We start from the raw sequence: 24,984 nt of genomic DNA, 5'->3' as shown, positions 1-24,984 counted from the left end.
GTTCCAACAATATTATTTACACCATTTTTTTTTCTCCTCACATTTTCAAAGGTCTCTTTTGCTGCTTTGAAAATATGTGAAAACTCATTTTCGCGCCACTTTTTTTTGCACCAAATATTTTTTTTGTTGCAGCCATATTGTTTTTTTTTTTTTTTTTGCGCCAAAATTTTCGATTTATGCACCAACTTTTACATCCATGAAAATTCTGGTGGAAACATGAAATATCTCACGAAATATCCCATGGCTACTAGTGCCCAGGCAAGCGATAACTGTATAAATAAAACATTTCTGAGCTTAAAGGGGTGCTCCGGTGAAAACCTTTTTTCTTTTAAATCAACTGGTGGCAGAAAGTTAAACATATTTGTAAATTACTTTTATTAAAAAATCTTAATCCTTCCTGTACTTATTAGCTGCTGAATACTACAGAGGAAATTCTTTTCTTTTTGGAATGCTCTCTGATGACATCATGAGCACAGTTCTCTCTGCTGATGTTATTATAATAATAATAACGCTTTATTTATTGTTGTCCTTAGTGGGATTTGAACCCAAGTCCCCAGCACTGCAAGGCACCATGCTGCCCTTAGCATACATCTGCTATGCATCTGCTATGCATGGTTGCTAAAATGGACAGAGATGTCAGCAGAGAGCACTGTGCTTGTGATGTCATCAGTGTTCCAAAAAGAAAGGAATTTCTGCTGTAGCATTCAGCAGCTAATAAGTACAGGAAGGATTAAGATTTTGTAAAAGAAGTAATTTACAAATATGTTTAACTTTCTGCCACCAGTTGATTTAAAAGAAAAAAGGTTTTCACCGGAGTACCCCTTTAAGTGTCACACTATGACACACCTTCTCGCTTGCACCCACCTCTCAGACCCTCCTTGACTGACACACAGAATTCTGAGCACATCAGGAATACAGTAGCTATTAGCAAGTAGCATTACTTCACTAGTAATGTTATTATCCTTTAGTAGAGACATTAATGGCCTATCCACAGCAGGGCTGATGCAAGGATTTTTGCCACCCTAGGCAAAAGCTTATTTTGCCGCCCTTTGACCCTGCCCATTAGCTCTGCCCATTGACACACCCCACCTTGCTACGGGGTGACATACTGCAACAAACCTCCTCCTCATGTAATCTACTAACTACTGGGGTAACACACTGTAAAAAAAACCTCACTCATGTAATTATCATACATCTGGGGTTACACAATGTAACAAACCTCCTCCTTATGTAATTACCTTACTTCTGGGGTAACACTGAGGTGCAGTTTTCTTTACACAGAACAGGATAGTCGTGGCTGCCCAAGAATCATGTGACATTTTCTTTAACTCAGCCCCACCTACTCCACAGCATCACCAAAGGCAGGGGAGTAGCTAGAAACCACAGGTCCCCAATGCAAAAAAAGAAAATACTCAGGGCCCCCCCTACCCCACCCTTCTTGGACAACCCGCTTACCCAGCCTCAGCAGACACATATCAGTGACTACAGCACTACACTGATAGCACTGATAGGACACAGCCAGTGCTGATACACAATGATATCAGTGACTAACTGCTGGGACCCCCGCCAATTACCTTGGTTCAAGTGGCTCTCCAGCTGTTGCAAAGCTACAACTCCCATCATGTCTGGAAAGTTCCATTACATACATACACACATCATACATACACACATTCTACACACACATCATACGTATATTCATACATACACACACACAGTTGCTGCCCCCACATCATACATACACATACATAATACCAACACACGCATCATACATACACATCCTACATTACATACAAACACACACATCCTACACACATCATACATACACACATAAATACACACATTGAGGGGAATTCATCATTGTATAAAGAGCTTTTTTTGGTGTATTTTTTAACGCAAAAATTTGCGCAAGAGTTTATCATAGAGCACTTTCTACTATAGAATCTAATTTATTAACTGCGTTTTGCACTTTTCTTGCGCAAATGTACACCACCTCGGAGGACACGTACCAAAGTGTCTATTTTGGGACAGTAAGGACTGCTACTCCCATCATGCCCATGATGGAAGTTGTAGTCCAGGGGCTGAGGTGCAGATTGCAGCTGGTCATTATCCAGAGACCCGCTGCGATCCGCATTTATTAACTGTAAAAGCCGGCGGCACATGCGGCTACACTGCACTGCACGCCGGCTCCAGGCTCCTCTCTGCACTGTCATAATTCATAATCCCCGCTGCCGGAAGAAGGGAGCTCTGATTGGTGAAAAGCTATTAACCAATAAGAGCTCCCGTCTCCTGGCGGGGATTGTGAATTATAAGAACTGTATATATAGGAGCCAGCGGGCAGCGCAGTGCAGCCGCATGTGCTGCCGGCTTGTATAGTTAATAAATGCGGATCGCAGCGGATCTCCAGAGAATGATCTGCCCCTCTGCCCTTGGACTACTACTCCATCATGGGACAGAGTCTGTCCCATGATGGGAGTTGTTGTAGTACCGCGGCACTGCTGAGGGATGGCACTTGCACTTCTCCTGGCTGCGGGACTTTACAGGACTACTACTCCCATCACAGACAGACTCTGCCCATGATGGGAGTTGTAGTCCAGGGGCTGAGGTGCAGATCGCACCAGGTCATTCTGCCGAGACCCGCTGTGATCCGCATTTGTTAACAAGCCGGCTGTACATGCGGCTACATCGCACTCCCCGCCGGCTTCTATATACACTTACCTAATTCATAATCCCTGCCGCCGGGAGACGGGAGCTCTGATTGGTCAATAGCTATTCACCAATATTCCTGTCTGTCCATGATGGGAGTAGCAGTCCTAAAAGTCCTGCTGCCGGGGGATGTGCAAGTTCCATCCCTCAACAGCGCAGCAGTACTACAACTACTCCCATCATGGGATAGACTCTGTCCCATGATAGGAGTAGTAGTTCAAGGGCAGAGGGACAGATCTCTGTTCACATTATGCGTTTTGCATAATGGGAACAGAGCAGTGTGTTCCCAAACAGGGAGACTCCAGCTGTTGCTTAACTACAGCCCCCCCATGATGGGAGTTGTAGTATAGCAACAAATGAAGGATCCCTGTTTAGGAACAACGGAGGACTACGTCAAATTCGGTGGACTGCGACGATGACCAGCGTTTTTTTTTTCAATAAAATGATTAACAAGGAATGTGGGGGAGTGTTTTTTTTAAATACATTTTTTTCCAATGTGTTGTGTTTTTTATCATTAAATTTTCATGGTTAGTAGTGGAAGCTGTCTTATAGACGGAATCCATTACTAAGCAGGGGCTTAGCGTTAGCCCCAAGTTCAACTAGCGCTAACCTCCAATTATTACCCCGGTACCCACCGCCATCAAAAATGGCGCTCCTGGGCCTAGGCGGTAACAGGCTGGCATTATTTAGGCTGGGGAGGGTCAGTAACAATGGTCCTCGCCCACCCTGGTAACGTCAGGCTGTTTCTGCTTGGTTGGTATCTGGCTGATACTGAAAATAGGGGGAACCCTATGCAATCATAAATAAATAAATTTTTTTTAAAAAGTGTGTGGTTCCCTCATTTTTTCAGTATCAGCCAAATACCAACCAAGCAGCAACAACCTGACGTTACCAGGGTGGGCGAGGACCATTTTTACTGGCCCTCCCCAGCCTAAATAACGCCAGCCTAGGCCCAGGAGCGCCATTTTTGACACTCCGGACCTGTTGGTACTGGCTCTTCCCAGCACCCCTGTGGCAGTGGGTACTGTGGTTATAATTGGGGGTTAGCGCTAGGTGTTTTGGGGGCTAACGCTAAGCCCCAGCTTAGTAATGGATTCTGTCTACTAGACGCCTTCCACTACTAAGCCTGAAAATTCAATAATAAAAAACACAACACATTGAAGAAAAAATTTTATTTAAAGAAAAACACTCCCCCAGAGTCCTCGTTAACCCTTTTTATTGACATTAAAAAAAAAAAAAACGATGTTCATCGTCGCAATCAACCAAATCTGAAATAGTCCTCCGCATTCACGTATCTAAATTTCGAAGAAAAAAAAAACAACAAAAAGTTTAGTACATTTTTTTATTTCCACACAACAGCAAAAACGCAAGAAAAACTGACAAAACGCTGGGACAGTTTTTGATGATGGACAAAAAACCTCAATGGAATCCTGGCCTCAAAGCAATAGAACAAAATCCCTACGTCCACTTTTTCTGTGAGGTAGAGATGGAGTGCACGGTAGAGCGAGGGGGGCGTTTCTATATTTGCACAAAATTTATCAAAGGATGTGCACAACCTTTGTAAATTCTGAGCAAGAGTGTACAATAGACAAGCAGTGTAAAGGGGTAGATCTGTGACTACAATAGACACCTAATAATAAATCTCCCCCTTTATACAAGCACACACATCATACATACACATCATACACACACCATACTTACACACATGCACACTTCATAAATACACATTCAAAACATACACATTATGAATATTAAATTTGACATTGTTCCCATGCTGCTTGGTTAGAATTATTTTTTTTAACTATCTTGCTTTTCCCAACAATACAAATTCATGCAAAAAAACCTTCCTATAATTGCATCCCCACCCCTTCCCTCTCCCCCAACCAAAGCACCTCCCCCAACTGCAGAAGAGAGAAAAAAAATTATAAGATAAAGAAATAAATAAAACCTTTTTTTCCCTTTCTGTCCCTTCCAATTATGAATTTTTCAAAATAAGCCGTTGTTTCAAGCCAGACTCTAACATCCGGAGGCTTAGCTATCAGCAATCTGGCATAAAAGAGATATCTAGATACCTTGTGACTAATATTTTTTTGAATCTCAATTTCCCCATCCCCACCTAAAATTACCATCCTGGGACATATTTTAATCTCCTTACCCACCTTCTTACCAATTTTCATAAATACCCCATTCCAATATTTTCTAATTTCAATACATCCCCACCACATATGATATAGATCAGTGCCCTTGTTCCCCACACCTTGGACAGCTAGAGTCCAATTGTTTTCTCATCTTGTGTAATATTTTAGGACAATAATAAATTATATTAAGAATCCATATTTTTGTTAGCCTATGACTACTATTAACCCCTTAAGGACCGAGCCCATTTTGACCGTAAGGACCAGAGCATTTTTTTTGCACATCTGACCACTGTCACTTTAAATGGTCACTCTCATTAAAAAATTTTTTGCTATTGCACTCCTTATGGTAAATAAACATGATTTCTTATATACTTTGTTAAAAAAAAAAAAGTTTTCTATGTTTTATTTGTGCTTAAAAAAGATCAAGAGCACATTTTCCCCCAACTCATACACAGACTTTGGACTGAAGTCCAAACACAGAAAGTGCAGTCTGGAGTGCTGAGGGGGGGTGTCCAGCCTCATCCAATCATAGCTCCCCTCACACTTAACTGCCATATGCTGTTGGTTGGACACTACCCCCCCCCCCCCCCCCAGCACTCTAGGCTGCACCTCCTGTGTTTGGGCTTCAGTCGAAAGACTGTGGATGAGATGGGGGAAAATGTGCTCTTGAGCTTTTTAAAGCACAATTAAAACATATTAAATATTAAACGTCTTTTTTTTTGTTTTGTTTTTTTTAAACAAAGTATATTTGAAATATTTTTCATTTACCCTAAGGAGTGCAATATCAAAAATTAGTTTAAATGAGAGTGACCATTTAAGCATTAATTACTCTGGGATGCTTTTACTTATGAATTTTATTCTGAAATAGTTTTTCTTGACATATTCTATTTTATCATATAAATTTTCATCGATACTTGCATCTTTTCTTGGTGAAAAATTCCAAAATTATATGAAAAATTTGAAAATTTAGCATTTTTTTTAACTTTGAATCTCTCTGCTTGTGAGGAAAATAGACATTCCAAATAAATTTTTGACAAATTTTCAAAATCTGAATTTCTCAGGGACCAGTTCAAGTGGATTTGAGGGGTCTTCATATTAGAAATACCCCATAAATGACCCCATTATAAAAACGGCACCCGTCAAAGTATATAAAATGATACTCAGAATGTTTGTCAACCCTTTAGGTGTTTCACAGGAATAGCAGTAAAGTGAAGGAGAAAATTCTAAATCTCAATTTTTTACACTAATGTGTTCTTGTAGAACCAGGTTTTGAATTTTTACAAGGGGTGAAAAGAGAAAATGCCTCCCAAAATGTTTAACTCAATTTCTCTCGAGTAAGGAAATACCTCATATGTGAAAGTAGAGTGCTCTATGGGTGCACTAGAGGGCTCAGAAGCAAAGAAGCAACAATGGGATTTTGGAGAGTAAATTTTGCTGAAATGGCTTTTAGGACGCATGTCGCATTTAGGAAGCCCCTATGGTTCCATAACAGCAAAAAATAAATAAATAAACACATACATACTATTATGGAACACTTTACAAAGAATAGATAGCGTCCAGGCACTGCTGAGCAATAAAACAACCGTGAGGTGTAGACCACTTTACCTTTTGAGGGGTAAAAGGAGAAAAAGACCCCCAAAATTTGTTAGGCAATTTCTCCTGAGTACGGAAATACCCTATATGTGACCCTAAACTGTTGCCTTGAGATACGACAGGGCTCTGAGAAAGCACCATGCGTATTTGAGGCCTAAGTTAGGGGTTTGCATAGGTGTGGACATAGGGGTATTCTATGCCAGTGATTCCCAAACTGGGTGCCTCCAGCTAGTGCAAAACTCCCAGCATGCCTGGACAGTCAATGGCTTTCCCGCAATACTGTTGTTGTTTGAAACTGGAGGCTCCGTTTTGGAAACAGTGCCGTACCAGATGTTTTTCATTATTATTGGGGAGCAGACAATGTGGGGGTATGTGTATATGTAGTGTTTTACCCTTTATTTTGTGTAGTGTAGTGTTTTTAGTTTACATTCACAAGGGCAGGGGTTCATAGCGAGTTTCCCGCTGGGAGTTTGAGCTGCCGCAGAAAATTTGCTGCATCCCAAACTTGCAGTGAGAAACTCGCTGTAAACCCCGGCTGGGTGAATGTACCCAGTACATTAACATGGGGGGGGGGGCAAAACCAGCTGTTGCAAAACTAAGACTCTCAGCATGCAGTGACAGCAGAAGGGCATGTTGGGACTTGTAGTTATGCAACAGATGGAGGCCCAATACTACAACTTCCAGCATGCCCTTTGGCTGTCTGTGCATGCTGGCAGTTGTTGTTATAGAACAGCTGGTGGCACACTGGTTGCAAAACACTGAGAGTTTGTTACTTAACTCAGTGTTTCCCAACCCGTGTGCCTCCAGCTGTTGCAAAACTACAACTCCCAGCATGCATGGTCTGCCAGTGCATGCTGGGAGTTATAGTTTTGCAACAGCTGGAGGCACACGGGTTGGGAAACACTGAGTTAGGAAACAGACAATGTTTCCCAGCCTCCAGTTGTTGCAAAACTACAACTCCCAGCATGCCCAGACAGGCGCCGGGCATGCTGGGAGTTGTAGTTTTGCAACAACTGGAGGAGAACAGTTTGGAGACCACTGTGTAGTGGTCTCCAAACTGTAGCCCTCCAGATGTTGCAAAACTTCAACACCAAGCATGCCCAGACTACCCAAGCTTGTAGTTGTAGTTCAGCAACATTTGAAGGGTCAGATGTTACAGAACTACAACTCCTAGATGAACAGTTTCCTGGAAAGTGGATTGGTCGTCATGGGCTAGTTGAATGGCCCCCAAGGTCTCCCGATCTGACCCCCTTAGACTTTTATCTTTGGGGTCATCTGAAGGCAATTGTCTATGCTGTGAAGATACGAGATGTGCAGCACCTGAAACTACGGATACTGGAAGCCTGTGCTAGCATTTCTCCTGCAGTGTTGCCATCAGTGTGTGAAGAGTGGGAGAAGAGGGTTGCATTGACAATCCAACACAATGGGCAGCACATTGAACACATTTTATAAGTGGTCAGAAACTTGTAAATAACTCATGAAAGAATAAAGTTACGTTAAAACCAAGCACATCATTGTTTTTCTTGTGAAATTCCCAATAAGTTTGATGTGTCACATGACCCTCTTCCTATTGAAAAACTAAAGTTGTATTCAAAATGGCCACCATGGTCACCACCCATCTTGAAAAGTTTCCCCCCTCACATATACTAATGTGCCACAAACAGGAAGTTAATATCACCAACCATTCCCATTTTATTAAGGTGTATCCATATAAATGGCCCACCCTGTACTTGAAACCTTTTTGTTCTTTCCTATTTTATTGTTAGCATTTTTTTCCAGGAGGCTCCTAATTTCCTCAACTTTAAAGATTTCTTTTTCTTAAGTGACAAGAAATGCATTCCTAATTTTAGCATATTCAAACCAGGCTTTTCCTTCTAAGTAATACTTTTCTTTTAAGTCAGCCCATTTGAATCCCCATCAAATCAGTGATTTTCCAAATTCCCTTCTCTGATATATTGTTTAGTGATCCTAATTAAAATTCTTCTAACCTTTTATTATGCCATAGCGGGGCTATTTCCAGCATATAATAAACTCCCTCAATCTTTTTAAACCTTGACCAAACCTTGGTCACAGACTCCAGCCCTGGAAGTTTTCTATATTCCCCCTCCTCCATTAAACCAGATTCCAGAATTTCAAATACATTCTTTAACTTCCCCCGAAAACCTTCAAATACTGTATATACCCCAACAATCCCATTCCACCAATCTACTAACCAGGACAGCTGAGTGGCTAAAAAGTCATTTTTAATATCTGGAAATTATATTTCTCCTTTATCTTTATGTAAACAAAGAAATTCCAGCATTATCCTTGTATGCTTCCTGGCCCCGATTAGAGAATAAAAAATTGCAATAATACGCTTAAATATTTGATCACCAATCCATATAGGCGTCCCACAAAACAAGTTCAGCAGTTTTGGAACAAAAATAGATTTTATAAGCACTATCTTGTCTAATTTGGAGATTGGTAAATTATTCCAGGCGTTAGCTTTCCTTTCCATTTACTTGATTAAAGGGAAGGTATTTATTTGATGAAACTCTTGGATACTTCTCGAGATCTGTATCCCAAAATACTTATATTTCTCATTCACCTGTACAATTTTAACTTCGGAGATACCCAAATCTATCCCCAATCCTAATGGCATCTTAGTTGATTTCCCACAATTTATTACCAAACCTGAGTAATTTCCAAAAATTAAAATTTTTTCATTACCAAAGGAAAAGAAATATGGGGATCTATAAGGTAGAGCAGGAAATCACTCGTATATAGGAATATTTTCTCCCTTTCACCTTCTGCTCCGAAATCTTCTATGTTTGTATCTGCTCTTATCTGGATTACTAGGGGTTCAATAAACAATGCAAATAGAAGGGGGGGATAATGGGCATCCCTGCCGGGTCCACCGGGAGAGGAAGAACCCTCTTGAAAAATCTCCATTCACCTCCACATATGCTTCTGCATTTTTAGATAATAATTTTACCATACTGATAACAATTTCCCCTATGCCAAACAATCTCATTGCCCCCCACAGATATTCCAACTCCCCCCTGTCAAATGCTTTCGCCGCATCTAAAGACAGGATGGAGTGGGGTCAGTTTCCTTCAATTAGTTGCATATCAGTGTATAGCCTCCTAAGATTAAATTTACCCATATGTTCTGGAATGAAGCCATTCTGATCTTTATGAATTATTTTACTAATTCTTTTTTGAAGCCAATTTGCTAGCAACCTAGCATAAATTTTATTATCAGTATTAAGAAGTGAAATCGGCCTATACGATTCGATTTCCCAAGGGTTCTTATCAGGTTTCAAAATTAGTATTATCTTAGCTTTAAGCATTGATTTTGGGAGGGACCCTTTTTCCAGTGCAGCAGTCAACACTCCAAAAAGGCAATGAATAAGTTCCTTATATCTCCGGTATAGTTCATATGGGAATCCATCATTGCCATCATAGTTTTCAGACTGCCTTCAAAATCACTAGTAATACCCGTCAAATTGAACCAATGGGCGTTTATTTTACTTTCTGTCCTTCTTCTTATACTTTCCCTTTTTAATTCCACCAAAAGCGGGTGATGGTCCGATATACTGCGGTTTAGATTTCGGCTATTTTTTTATTGAGTGTAGATGTTCCTAGGGCCAAATCTATCCTCGAGAATATCTGGTGACTTTTATTCCAGCAAGAAAAGGCTTGACCATCCGGGTTACGTACCCTCCATAAATTGATCAAAACTAATTCCTCACTAAATATCGCCAAGGGGGTTGAGCCCGTTTTAGGATTAGGTCTCCCTACTCTGTCAACATTTTTATCCATTACCCCATTAAAGTCTCCAATTACCAGTGTAGGGTTTTCCTCTTTTCCTTTACAGAAATTCACAAATTCAGACATAATTTTTATAGAAAAAGGGGGAGGATTATACAGGAATGCCATCAGATATTCAATTCCATCCCACATTACCTGAATAAAAATAAATCTACCATCTTTATCAATCCTGACCTCCCTCTCCTTCCATTTAACCCCCCTATGTACAAAAAGCGATACCGCCCTTGAATACGACGAATACGTCAAATGATATTGATAACCCCACCAATTATTATGTGCGACCCTAATTGTGTCCTTCATGAAGTGAGCCTCTATCAGACATACTATACCAGGCATGTATCTCTTAACATAACTCATTACTGCAACTCTCTTAACCCTTTCCCCTAAACCATGTATGTTCCATGCAATTATTCGATTAGACGTTACCTTGTGTATTGTTTATATATTGTCATAAATAAAAAAAACTATAGTGAGAGCAAAAATGTTACTCTCATCCCTACCTCACTTATTTGCACTGTGTTTCAACATTTCATTATGTGACATTTATGTAGTGTATTTAGTGTCCCAAAACTACAAGAAGGGAGAAAGGAAGAGGAAAAAAATTCAGTTTAAGGGTGCGTTCCCACCTGGCGTATTTCACGCTGCGTAAAATTTACTACCGTAGCGGGAAATACGCTGCATATTCCACGCTCACTATATACACAGGGCTTTCCGGCAGCAGCCCTATGGGTGAAGTGAGTTTTGGAGATGGGCCTGTGGAGACAGGAGTTCTTTCCCCACAGTCTCAGTTAGCCAGGTTTGAATAAAGTCTCTCATATCATTTTTTTCCAACCCCTCAGGGATACCCAAGATTCTCAAGTTACACCGCCTTGACCTATCTTTTAAGTCTGTTACTTTATTTCTTAACCATAGGTTTTCAACTTGCAAGCTTTTCATTTCTTTTTATTTACCACCTCGTCCTCCACCAAACTTATTCTCTCTTCTGCTTCTCCACATCTTGACCGGATATTAGATAAATCGTTCCTGAGAAGAGAAATTTCAAAAATAATAGCCCTGATTTGTTTATGGAGACCCCCCCTCCCCCCACAGAGGTATTGCATTTCTCAATGGCTGACATACTGTAACTCCTGCAAGCCAGGGGGGAGTCCCCTCAGCCTGCATTTCCTCCTTTCCACCCATACTGTGCCTGGATTTTTTTGCAACATGGTTTAAGTACTTATACATTTTTTTGTCCTGTTTTTTTCCTTCACTGGACTAGGAGAATTTCTTTTGGGGCCCATTTTTTTATCTTCCTTCCGTCTGTAAACCTTCACTTCTAACCTGAGTCTCAAATATATAACTTCACCACGGGTTAACGGGTAAAGAGATTTTATAAATACCGTTCAGATATTAATTCTTATCAATATTAGCACTTGGTAGTTATCACCTATATATAAACCTTTTCAATTCCAATGTACAGAACTCATAGATATTACACAATTCTGGCCTCCAATGCTCAATACTTATCACTGATGTTAAGTTCTTATCCCATCCAGTGCTCAATAACAACAGTGCACGTTCCTTCTCACCTTTAACCCCTTAAGGACCCAGGGCATAAGGCTACACCCTGGCTTCCTGGTAGTTAAGGACCCAGGGCTTACCTGTACGCCAGTTGGAATTCCGGACCCCCCGCGCGCAGGGCGGGGACTGGACCGGGATGCCTGCTGAAATCATTCAGCAGGCATCCCGCGCAAATGCCCGGGGGGGGGGGGGTGGTCCTGAGACTCCAGGGGGGTCAATTCAGACCGGCGATTTGCAGCGATTCCGGGTCAGTCTGGTATCTGGTGACCCGGAGAAAAAGGGTGAATGGGGCTGTCCGAGACAGCCCCATTCACCTTTAACCAGCAGCAGTGAGGTGGCACTGGTGCCCCCTCGAGATCACATGATTGATCGGTCGGAACAAACGATCAATCACTGTCCAGCTGGGTGGCAATTGGGGCTGGCGGGGGTCTCCTACCTTTCCCTGGTCCGGCGGTGGTCCCCCCAGGAGCGGCGGCAGCAGCGGCGGCAGCAGCGGCGGCGGCAGCAGCGGAGATGGTCCCGGCAGCAGGCCTGTTCACCTCCTCCTGCTGCTTAGCAACAACTCTCAGCATGCACAGCCAAAGGGCATAGTGAGAGTTGTAGTTTTGCAACAGCTGGAGTTCCAACTACAACTCCCAGCATGCCCTTTGGTAGTCTGTGCATGTTGGGGGTTGTAGTTATGCAACAGCTGGAGGCACATTTTTTCTATGAAAAAGTGTGCATACAGCTGTTGCATAACTACAACACCCAGCATGCACAGACTACCAAAGGGCATGCTGGGAGCTGCAGAAGTGTGCCTCCAGCTGTTGCAAAACTACAACTCTCAGCATGCCCTTCGACTGTCAATGCATGCTGAGTGTTGTAGTTTTGCAACAGCTGGAGACACATTGGTTGTGTCCTAACTCAGTGTTTTGCAACCAGTGTGCCGCCAGCTGTGTCAAAAATACAACTCCCAGCATGCACTGAGAGACAGCTGGAGGCACACTGGTTGCAAAACACTGAGTTAAGTAACAAACTCACTGTGTTGCGCAACCAATGTGCCTCCAGTTGTTGCATAACTACAACTCCCAGTAGTATGTATGGTCTGTCAGTTCATGGTAGTTGGAGGTTTGCCCCCCCCCCCCCCATGTGAATGGTAAATTCACACCTGTGGGTTTTCTGCTGCAAGTTTCATATGCGGCAAATTTTACGCCGCAGCTCAAACTCCCATCGAGAAACTTGCTGTGTCAATGTACCCTAAAAACACTACACTACACTACACAAAATAAAAAGTAAAAAGACTGCATATACATATACCCCTACACAGTTCCAACCCCCCCCCCCAATAAAAAAATTAAAAAAAAACTCTTGTGCGGCACTGTTTCCAAAACGTAGCCTCCAGCTGTTGAAAAACAACAATTCCCAGTATTGCCGGACAGCCACTGACTGTCAAGGCATGCTTGGAGTTTTGCAACAGTTGGAGACACCCTGTTTGGGAAACACTGCCGTAGGGTATTTTGGTGGCGGATGCAAACCCCAAAATAGGCCTCAAATGCGCATGGTACTTTCTCGCTTTGGAACCCTGTCGTATTTCAAGGAAATTGTTTAGGGCCACATATGGGATATTTCCGTACTCGGGTGAAATTGCGTTACAAACTTTGTTTTTTTTCTTCTCCTTTTACCCCTTATGAAAAGGTAAAGTTGGGGTCTACACCAGCATGTTAGTTTAAAAAAATTTAATTTTTTACACAAACATGCTGGTGTTGACCCATACTTTTAATTTTCACAAGCGGTAAAAGGAAAAAAAGACCCCCAAAATTTGTAACGCAATTTCTCCTGAGTACGAAAATACCCCATATGTGGGTGTAAAGTGCTCTGCAGGTGCACAACAAGGCTCAGGAGTGAGAGCGCATATGTACATTTGAGGTCTAAATTGGTGATTTGCACAGGGGTGGCTGATTTTACAGTGGTTATGACATAAATGCAAGAAAAAAAAATACCCACATGTGACCCCATTTTGGAAACTAGATCCCTCACGGAATGTAACAAGGGGTATAGTGAGCCTTAACACCCTATAGGTGTTTGACAAATTTTCGTTCAAGTTGGATGTGAAAATGTAAAAAAAAAAACATATTTCACTAAAATGCTGGTTATTCTAAATTTTTCATTTTCACAAGAGGGAATAAAAAAAAAAAAAATCTTGTAACCCCATTTCTTCTGAGTAAGAACATACACCATATGTGGATGTAAAGTGCTCAGCGGGCACACTACAATGCCCAGAAGAGAATGCCATTGGGATTTTGGAGAGAGAATGTGTCCGAAATTGAAGGCCATGTGTGTTTACAAAGCCCCCATAGTGCTAGAACAGTGCCCCCCCCATGTGACCCCATTTTGGAAACTACACCCCTCACAGAATTTAATAAGGGGTACAGTGAGCCTTTACACCCCACAGTTGTCTGACAGATTTTTGGAATAATGGTCCGTGAAAATTAAAAATGTAATTTATGATTTGCACAGCCCACTGTTCCAAAGATCTGTCAAACCCAATGTGGTGTAAATGCTCACTGTACCACTTATTAAATTCTGTGAGGGGTGTAGTTTCCAAAATGGGGTCACATGGGAGGGGTCCACTGTTCTGGCACCACGGGGAGGGGCTTTGTAAACGCACATGGCCCCGGACTTCTGTTCCAATCAAATTCTCTCTCCAAAAGTTCAATGGCGCTCCTTCTCTTCTGAGCATTGTAGTTCACCCGCAGAGCACTTTACATCCACATATGGGGTATTTCCAATACTCAGAAGAAAATGGGGTTACAAATTTTGGGAGGCTTTTTCTCCTATTACCCCTTGTGAAAATTAAGAATTTGGGGTAACACAACATTTTAGTGAAAAAAAAAAAAATTTTCACGTCCAACTTTAGCGGAAATTTTTCAAACACCTGTGGGATGTGAAGGCTCAATGTACCCCTTGTTACGTTACTTGAGGGGTGTAATTTCCAAAATAGTATGCCATGTGCTTTTTTTTTTTTGCTGTTCTTGCACCATAGGGGCTTCTTACATGTGACATGCCCCACAAAATTCATTTCAGCTATCACGCCCCCTCCCGTAGGCTTGCATTGAGGGGCGGAGGCGTGACGTCACACGCCGCCCGCCCTGTGGTCGCCGGTAATCAGACCTGGAGCGAACACGCTCCGGGGACTGATTACAAACGGGGTGCCGCATGCAAGATCACGGGGGTCCCAAGCGGCGGGACTCCCGCGATCAGGCATCTTATCCCCTATCCTCTGGATAGGGGAAAAGATGTGTAAGCACCGGAGAACCCCTTTAAACAAGAGTACTGGAAGTAGACTTTTTATCCAGGATAGCGTGGTAACAAATGAGAGAATTTTATATACGCCGTCCAGATATTAGACCCCAGCGATGTTAATGCTCGATAGTTATGTCACTGCTTATTTCCCGTATACAGTTCTTATCACATCCAGTACTCTTACTACTTGTCAGTGGGCTACCATCCACAATTAATGCTTTTCCCAAAGGATGAAAGTGACATTTAACAGTTTATACAAGTTCCGTGGCCCATATTACTCCCAGCAGGTAGTTTTTATGGCTTATTCACAAACCCTCCAATAGGTAGTATGTTTCACACACTGATTATATTATTTAAGTTCCAATATAACAAATCTGGGCTACACAAGATTTTTTTTTACATATTCACATACACACATGCTTCTAGGTATTTCTCCTGTTCCCTCGGAGCCTCTCGCTCTCCAGGGACAACGAGGCCTAAGGATGATTATTTAAAGCAAAATGAAACCAACTGTACTTACTAATTTTGAATGCTGGCGGTGCTTTCACTCTAGTGGTAGCATGAGACGGAGTCTACAACCCACACAAGTGGCTCAGGTAGTGCAGCTCATCCAGGATGGCACATCAATGCGAGCTGTAGCAAGAAAGTTTGCTGTGTTTGTTAGCGTAGTGTCCAGAGCATAGAGGCGCTACCAGGAGACAGGACAGTACATCAGGAGATGTGGAGGAGGCCGTAGGAGGTCAACAACCCAGCAGCAGGACTACCCCCTCCTTTGTGCAAGGCAGTGCAGAGCAGGAGGAACACTGCCAGAGCCCTGTAAAATGACCTCCAGCAGGCCTTAAACGGTCTGAAACAGACTCCATGAGGGTAGTATGAGGGCCCAACATCCACAGGTGGGGGTTGTGCTTACAGCCCAACACCGTGCAGGATGTTTGGCATTTGCCAGAGAACACCAAGATTGGCAAATTCACCACCGCCGCCCTGTGCTTTTCACAGATGAAAACAGAGTTTGGTGATTCACCGATTCACCGAAAACAGAGTTTGGTGATTCACCGATGAAAACAGAGTTTGGTGATGCCGTGGAGAATGTTCTGCTGCCTGCAACATCCTCCAGCATGACCGGTTTGGTGGTGGGTCAGTAATGGTGTGGGGTGGCATTTCTTTGGGGGGGCCGCACAGCCCTCCATGTGCTTGCCAGAGGTAGCCTGACTGCCATTAGGTACCGAGATGAGATCCTCAGACCCCTTGTGAGACCATATGCTGGTGCAGTTGGCCCTGGGTTCCTCCTAATGCAATACAATGCTAGATATCATGTGGCTGGAGTGTGTTAGCAGTTCCTGCAAGAGGAAGGCATTGATGTTATGGAGTGGCCCACCCGTTCCCCAGACCTGAATCCAATTGAACACATCTGGGACATCCTGTCTCGCTCCATCCACCATCCACGTTGCACAATAGACTGTCCAGGAGTTGTTGGATGCTTTAGTCCAGGTCTGGTAGGACATCCCTCAGGAGACCATCTGCCACCTCATCAGGAGCATGCCCAGGCATTGTAGGCAGGTCATACGGGCACATGGAGGCCACACACACTACTGAGCCTCATTTTGACTTGTTTTATAGACATTACATCAAAGTTGGATCAGCCTTGTAATGTGGTTTTCCACTTTGATTTTGAGTGTGACTACATATTCAGACCTCCATGGGTTGATAAATTTGATTTCCTTTGATAATTTGTGTCTGATTTTTTTGTCAACACATTCAACTATGTAAAGACGAAAGTATTTCATATGATTAGTTAATTCATTCAGATCTAGGATGTGTTATCTTAGTGTTCCCTTTATTTTTTTGAGCAGTGTACATCTAGCTTACACACATCTATCATACATACAATCATCATACATACATGCATACATACACACATACATCATACATGCATACACATCATAGACACACATCATACATACATACACATCACACATAAACACAACACCCCACCCCAGTCCTTGGCCTCCTCAAATGCATCCATGAGTGGAGATCAGGTCCCGGAGAAAGCGTCAGAGGCAGGAGGCACTGGGGGTGGATGTGTGTCCATGTAACGGTGGTCAGAGGCGGGGAAACATTAGGGGCTTAGAGCAGATGTGCGTGCCCCAGCAGCCCCTGTCCCTGCCCCATCAAACTGTGCTCAGCCGGGCTAGAGCGAGTCTCAAGAGACGGGGGCCTTGTAGGGGTGGTGATGGGAGGGATAATAACAACAGCCCTGCGGGCTCCCCTGGCTATGAGGCCCGGTTGCGATGGTGACCTTTGCGACCTCAACAACTACGCCACTGACCAAAGGTCCTTCAACACCTCTCCTATAATGCATGTTGAAGCTCTGCTCCATCATGTAACATGATTAGGAACTCATCAAAAGATCCTTTACCTTAAAGGGGTACTCCTGTGGAAACATTTTTTTAAATCAACTGGTGCCAGAAAGTTAAACAGATTTGTAAATTACTTCTATTAAAAAATCTTAATCCTTCCAGTACTTTTTAGGGGCTGTATACTACAGAGGAAATGCTTTTCTTTTTGGATTTCTCTGATGTCACGACCACAGTGCCATCTGCTGACCTAGGCTGTCCATTTTAGAAACTGTTCAGAGCAGGAGAAAATCCCCATAGCAAACATATGCTGCTCTGGACAGTTTTAAAATGTACAGCAGAGGTCAGCAGAGAGCACTGTGGTTGTGAGAGAAGAGAAATCCAAAAAGAAAAGCATTTCCTCTGTGGTATACAGCCCCGAAAAAGTACTGGAAGGATTAAGATTTTTTAATAGAAGTAATTTACAAATCTGTTTAACTTTCTGGCACCAGTTTTCCACGGGAGTACCCCTTTAAGGTAAAGGATCTTTTGATGATTTCCTAATCATGTTACATGATGGGGCAGAGCTTCAACATGCATTATAGGAGAGTTGTTGAAGGACCTTTGGTCAGTGGCGTAGCTATAGAGGTTGCTAAGGTCGCCATTGCAACCGGGCCTCATAGCCAGGGGGGCCCGCTGGACTGTTGTTTTTATCCCTCCCATCACCACCCCTTGAGAATCGCTCTAGCCCAGCCGAGCACAGTTAGATGGGCCAGGGTTATCCAGGAATAAAAAACATAATTTATTTCAAAAACCGCTCCCTGTCCCTTAATAACGAGAGGTGAGGTGCCAACACCTGACACCTCTACTGATCAGCTGTTCAGAACACCTGCGACATCTAGATGTAAACAATGTAAGAGCTAGAAGCCTCTACTCCATACATACATGTGTAGTAGTCGGGTTGGTTACTGTAGCGCAGCTCCCATTGAAGTGAATAAGAGCTGTATTGCAGTTACCTGGTGCCATCACTACAAAATCTATTGAGCTGATACCTTTCACTCTACGCTGTGTTTACATCTGGGCACTGTAGCTGTGCTGAACAGCTGAACATGGACTGTACAGATGTTTGTCATGGACTGTACAAAATATTAATATTTATGATTATTATTTACAGTAAGTCACATAAATTACAGTTTCTACTTTGTGTTGGAACTTCCTGCAATAGTATTGATACATACTATTGCGTGGGCTTGAGGTTTTACTGCACTTTTCACTTTTGTGTTGTTTTTCCATAAATAAACAAGTGACTTTATCCTATTTTTGTGGAGCTGGAGTAGCCTGTTTTCCTGCCCATTGATACATACTATGGTGGAGGTTTATCAAAACTTGTCCAGAGGACAACTTGCTGAGTTGCCCATAGCAACCAATCAGATTGCTTCTTTCATTTTGCAGAGGCCTTGTTAAAAATGAAAGAAGTGATCTGATTGGTTGCTATGGGCAACTGGGCAACTTTTCCTCTGCACAGGTTTTGATAAATCTCCCCCTTGCATACAAATACTGAATAAATGTGCATCATTTTTCATGATACAATCAATAAACCTCAGCGAAGTCTGGTTGGTTAATCTAATTGTGCTGATTATAGTAGTTTTTTGCTAAGAAATTTATATTTTATATTCCTGTTTGTTAAAGCTTGTAGTACAGGAGTAATTCTGCAAACTAAGGAAAATGCTTTCTGGAATACTGATTCAGTAAAAGGCAACGTTTGCTAGATACAGCTGCCAATGAGCAAACTCCATTTGAGAAAACAAAGTTCACTTTAGTTAAGAGATAACATACATTGCAAAGAAAACTAAAGACGTGAAGTTAAATTTTATGAACTTGGACTGGCAAGGCTGTGTGCATTGAACAGGTATGTGATCTCCAATTCCAAAAATGTTAGGAAAATGTGTAGTAAGGCTTCTGGATTCTAAAATGATTTGTTGGAGACATTGTTACACTGAATCTAAATTGAAAAAAAAAAAAAGCAAGTTTGCAACTTTTTTGTTTTTACGTAGTGCCCTTTTTGGTAAAAATGACACATACAAAATAAAGAGTAAGTCAATGCAATACCCAATTTATATAGTTTATCTATTATTGTACTACATCAATAGACTTTTTTAAATAAAATGCGCCTGAACTTTTCATTTTCTGACCCCTATAACTTTTTTATTTTTCCATATATGGGGCTATGTGAAGGCTCATTTCCTACATCCTGTTTTGTAGTTTTAATCGGTACCATTTTTAGTTTTAATGGGACTTTTTACTTTTTATAAATGAAATATTCAATTTGCAACAAATGCGAATATCGACGCAATTCTATCATTAAACCCCATTTACTGCAGTCCAGGCTCCATGGCATCTTAAATGGTGGATCCACATGTCAGTACATGGGGCAAGGAACGCTGGCAAGGTGGGAAGGGAAGTAGCCTGAATCACATGCAGGACGCAGCCTATCAGCAGCCTGTCACCACTGTGATGTCACAGCCCTATATATTCAGCAGCCATTTTGCAGCATGTCATATAATTAATTACACTGCATAGAGATAGGACAGACATCGCAGTGTGTGTGTTACACAGAAAAGCTTGTTGCAGCAGCGTTTCACCTCTTAGTCACCTCAGGCTTCTGTAGGACACAGAGCACAGCGTATTTGCACAGAAATTAATTCTTACTGCAGCAATTAACCCCTCAGTTACTGTGAACAGCATTGTATTACATTGTTATGCCCTCATAAGTGCATACCACGTACCTACATCTAAGTGGTGTACTATTTTGTACCTGTTAATCTGTCAAGGGCCTACATACTGTGAAAGGACAGCCAAAAGTAATTACCATCTGGTGTTTTACTCCAATACGTTTATTAACCCCTTAAGGACTCAGCCCATTTTGGCCTTAAGGACTCAGACAATTTAATTTTTACGTTTTCATTTTTTCCTCCTCGCCTTCTAAAAATCATAACTCTTTTATATTTTCATCCACAGACTAGTATGAGGGCTTGTTTTTTGCGCGACCAGTTGTCCTTTGTAATGACATCACTCATTATATCATAAAATGTATGGCGCAACCAAAAAACACTATTTTTGTGGGGAAATTAAAACGAAAAACGCAATTTTGCTAATTTTGGAAGGTTTTGTTTTCACGCCGTACAATTTATGGTAAACATGACATGTGTTCTTTATTCTGAGGGTCAATACGATTAAAATGATACCCATTATTATATACTTTTATATTATTGTTGCGCTTAAAAAAAATCACAAACTTTTTAACCAAATTAGTACGTTTATAATCCCTTTATTTTGATGACCTCTAACTTTTTTATTTTTCCGTATAAGTGGCGGTATGGGGGCTCATTTTTTGCGCCATGATCTGTACTTTTTTTGATACCACATTTGTATATAAAAAACTTTTAATACATTTTTTATAATTTTTTTTTTAATAAAATGTATTAAAAAAGTAGGAATTTTGGACTTTTTTAATTTTTTTTCGTTCACGCCGTTCACCGTACGGGATCATTAACATTTTATTTTAATAGTTCGGACATTTACGCACGCGGCGATACCAAATATGTCTATAAAAAATGTTTTTTTACGCTTTTTGGGGGTAAAATAGGAAAAAACGGACGTTTTACTTTTTTATTGGGGGAGGGGATTTTTCACTTTTTTTTTACTTTTACTTTTACATTTTTTTACATTTTTTTTTACACTTGAATAGTCCCCATAGGGGACTATTCATAGCAATACCATGATTGCTAATACTGATCTGTTCTATGTATAGGACATAGAACAGATCAGTATTATCTGTCATCTCCTGCTCTGGTCTGCTCGATCACAGACCAGAGCAGGAGACGCCGGGAGCCGCACGGAGGAAGGTGAGGGGACCTCCGTGCGGCGTTATGAATGATCGGATCCCCGCAGCAGCGCTGCGGGCGATCCGATCGTTCATTTTAATCGCGAACTCCCGCAGATGCCGGGATCTGTATTGATCCCGGCACCTGAGGGGTTAATGGCGGACGCCCGCGAGATCGCGGGCGTCGGCCATTGCCGGCGGGTCCCTGGCTGCGATCAGCAGCCGGGATCAGCCGCGCATGACACGGGCATCGCTCCGATGCCCGCGGTTATGCTTAGGACGTAAATGTACGTCCTGGTGCGTTAAGTACCACCTCACCAGGACGTACATTTACGTCCTGCGTCCTTAAGGGGTTAAGCATATTGTAGTGCATTTTTCTGCCCTCATAAGTGCATGCCACATACCTACATCTAAGTAGTGTTCTATTTTGTACCTTTTAATCTGTCAAGGGCCTATATACTGTGAAAGGACAGCCAATAGTACACACCTGCTGCTGTTCTAGACAAATACTATTTTACGCATAGTGAAGCGTATTGTACTCCCCGCATATACGCAATAAGTATGTCAGGCAGAGTAGTGCCAGGATGTGCACAGTGGAGTGGCAGAGGCCTAAATTCCTCAGACCCAGGCAGAGGTCGCTGCAGAGTAGGGGCGTGTGGCAGCCAAAGTTGCAGCAAGAGGTCTGAGCTCCCGGTGTCAGCTAGCAGTCGTGTCTCGTCCAGCAACCTAGCAGCCGTGATTGATCGGTTCACTCGGTCATCCACTTCATCCCAAGTGATATCCAAAACCCCCAGTCAACAGTCGGTGGGTTCCTCAGTTGGCATGGCCCTCATGCTGCTGCTGCCACCTCAAGGCTCTGTAATTGTTCTGCTCTATGGTCTCCTCATGCTAATACATCCTGGCTCTGTCATTGTTCCGCCATATGGTCTCCTCATGCTGATGCTGCCACTTCCAGGCTCTCTCATTGTGCTGCTCTATGGTCTCCTCATGCTAATGCTGCCACCTCCACGCTCTGTCATTGTGTCACCATATGGTCTCCTTATTCTGATGCTGCCACCTCCAGGCTCTCTACTTGTGCTGATTTATGGTCTCCTCATGCTGGTGCTACCACCTCCATGCTCTCTCATTGTGCTGCCATGGATACGGCAAAACATAATTAAGGTGCTGGTCCCCAGTTTAAGAAATTCCTCTGCATTAGGGTCACTTTCAGGACTCCTGATGCTGCTGCTGCCACCTCCAGGCTGTCTCATTCAGGCACTATATGGTCTCCTCATGCTTCAGCCACTTCCAGGCTTTTCCATTCAGCCAATATATGGTTTACTGATGCTGCTGGACCTAAAAAGATTTATGTTAGCACTAGCTACCATAAATCTGGTTCAGCCAACTCCCGGCTGTGCCATTCAGACACTATATGGTCTCCCCATGCTGCCACAAACTCCAGGCAGTCATTCAGCCACTATATGGTCTCCTCATACTAATCCCACCTCCAGGCTCTTTCATTGAGCTGCCATGTGACTCCTTGTTATATTTGGTCCCTTCTACCCACATGCCGGGGCCTGGGACACTAAAACTTGGGAGTTAAAATTCCAATTTCAAAATCCTCAATTTCAATTTTAAGGAGCGCAGACCTCTAGAGGCTGTTGTGTAATGGTACTGAGCTGCCGCCTGCCAGCAGGCGGCGGCTCAGCACCATTACACAACAGCGTCTAGAGGTCTGAGCTCCTTCAGATGTTCCCCTTTTTTTCGTGATCGGATCATCCGTTACACTTCTCCATTGATGCACTGGACTCTGTACCCAGAGCCCAGAGGAACCTGGATGCTGCGACCTCCCTCTCCAAACTCTAAGTCACTGCAGGTGTTATGCTCTGAGCATAACACCGTAAGGTAAGGGACCACCCTGCTGGCCCATTTATCACTATCTACACACAAAGTTACCCTGTTTACCTGCACGAGGTGCGGTATATGTGTTCTACACCCCTATTGAGGCTCTCTATAGGCCAGAAATAAACATTTTTAATATAGATTCGCCACAAATAAATTCTGATCAAACCAATTTTTTTCGGACAATTTGGCAAATTGGCTGAATCGAATTTTTTTAAAAGTTCACTCATCTCTAATTGTTATATTCAGGGGCACAGTGTGTGGCAGGATTATATTCAGTGGACACAGTGAATGGCAGGATTTTAGTCACGAAGAACAGTATTTGGCAGGGATATAATGATAATAAGGATGAGGATCTGCTGACAAAGTGAGGAGCCAATAAAGTTCGGGGGGGGCTTCAGACTATCCAGAAGAAGGTGTGGCTGAAAAAATTTAGGTAGATTACTCCTAAAGAAATATACTGAGATGATGCTGAGGTTTGAATCGCAGGACCCATTAGGTATGAAGAATCATTCAGAGTTGAACTCACAATTAAAAATATCAGAAGATGTTTAATATTGTTGTATACTACAGTATGTATATTATGCAGGTGATTCATCAGGTGATGCCCTGTGTGTGTTGCTTTATTCTAAGTCCTGTTACTATTGTTGGTTTTGACATGAATTAATCTGATTAAAGTTCTTACTATTCAGAGGGGAAGGACTTGAAAGTAGGAAGAGGCCTCATGAGGTGTGTTGTCATTCCTATCAGCCTCATGAAAAGGCTGTCATTTCTATCAGCTGTGTTCCGGACTTTGTGACCTGATTAAACACCTTTACTTTCCCTTGTGGTGAGTGCCGCTGTTTGTTTCACCTTTATGAAAATTGGATTGCTGTGTGGATCAATTTTAACTTTACCCCGTTAAGGACTGCTTAATGTGGAAGGTCCATTTTAGTTTGCAAGAAGCATTGTTTAAACCAGATAAGGAGTGGGCAGTGCTGGTGTCTTCTGTTTCTATTGCAAATACAGTCAATTAGCTTACTTTTTATGTCTGATAAGAAAAATTTTTATTGAAAAAGTTGTTAAGCGTGATTTATTACAAAAATGTAAGAGGGTATCGGAGATTGACGCAATAAATGCATCTAGCTATGTTCAATTACTTAATTACTGTTTGGGCCTTCTGTGTGGGAATCCTGAATGACAAAACTACCAATTCAAAAATACTATTAGCACTTTATAAGAATTTGCTTTTGTTAAACTTGGGGAAAAAAAACACTTAAAACAGAAATAACTAAAAAAGTATTTAAAGGGAATCTGTCTACTGAAATACATTTTCCAAACTGCTAACACTGTAAGATTGCTGTTGGTGATTGCTGGTTCTTTTCTTTGTCTTTCTTTTTTTCTCTTCTGATTTTGTTTGTCCATACAGTGGCCCTGACATTGCTGTGTGTGTGTTACACAGAAAAGTTTGTTGCAGAAGCGTTTCACCTCTTAGTCACCTCAGCCTTCTGTAGGACACAGAGCACAGCGTATTTGCACAGAAATTAATTCTTACTGCAGCAATTAACCCCTCAGTCACTGTGAACAGCATTGTATTACATTCTTATGCCCTCATAAGTGCATACCACATACCTACATCTAAGTGGTGTACTATTTTGTACCTGTTAATCTGTCAAGGGCTTACATACAGTGAAAGGACAGCCAAAAGTAATCACTGTCTGGTGTTTTACTCCAATACGTTTATTAAGCATACTGTACCGCATTTTTCTGCCCTTATAAATGCATATCACATACCTACATCTAAGTAGTGTACTATTTTG

The 24,984-nt window shown here is 42.2% G+C and overlaps 1 protein-coding gene across 5 annotated transcripts in view; it reads left to right on the top strand.

Moving 5' to 3' along the window:
• DDC (dopa decarboxylase) overlaps window positions 1–24,984 on the top strand; it is a 216,349-nt gene that overhangs the window by 31,765 nt on the left and 159,600 nt on the right. The window contains exon 1 of one of the 5 annotated variants that reach the window (XM_056520320.1): window positions 18,573–18,594. The exons of 2 other annotated variants lie outside the window; for them this stretch is intronic. The gene's annotated coding sequence lies outside the window, so the exon portion shown is untranslated. Of the gene's footprint in view, window positions 1–18,572; window positions 18,595–18,937; window positions 19,331–24,984 lie in introns of those variants that run through there. 2 more of the 5 variants (XM_056520324.1, XM_056520318.1) reach the window with 2 other exon arrangements.

The sequence above is a fragment of the Hyla sarda genome, chromosome 5 (assembly GCF_029499605.1).
Source record: "Hyla sarda isolate aHylSar1 chromosome 5, aHylSar1.hap1, whole genome shotgun sequence".
Classification (NCBI taxonomy): domain Eukaryota; kingdom Metazoa; phylum Chordata; class Amphibia; order Anura; family Hylidae; genus Hyla; species Hyla sarda.
Note: the sequence above shows the minus strand (reverse complement) of the source record. Positions and strands in the feature narration are given on the sequence as shown.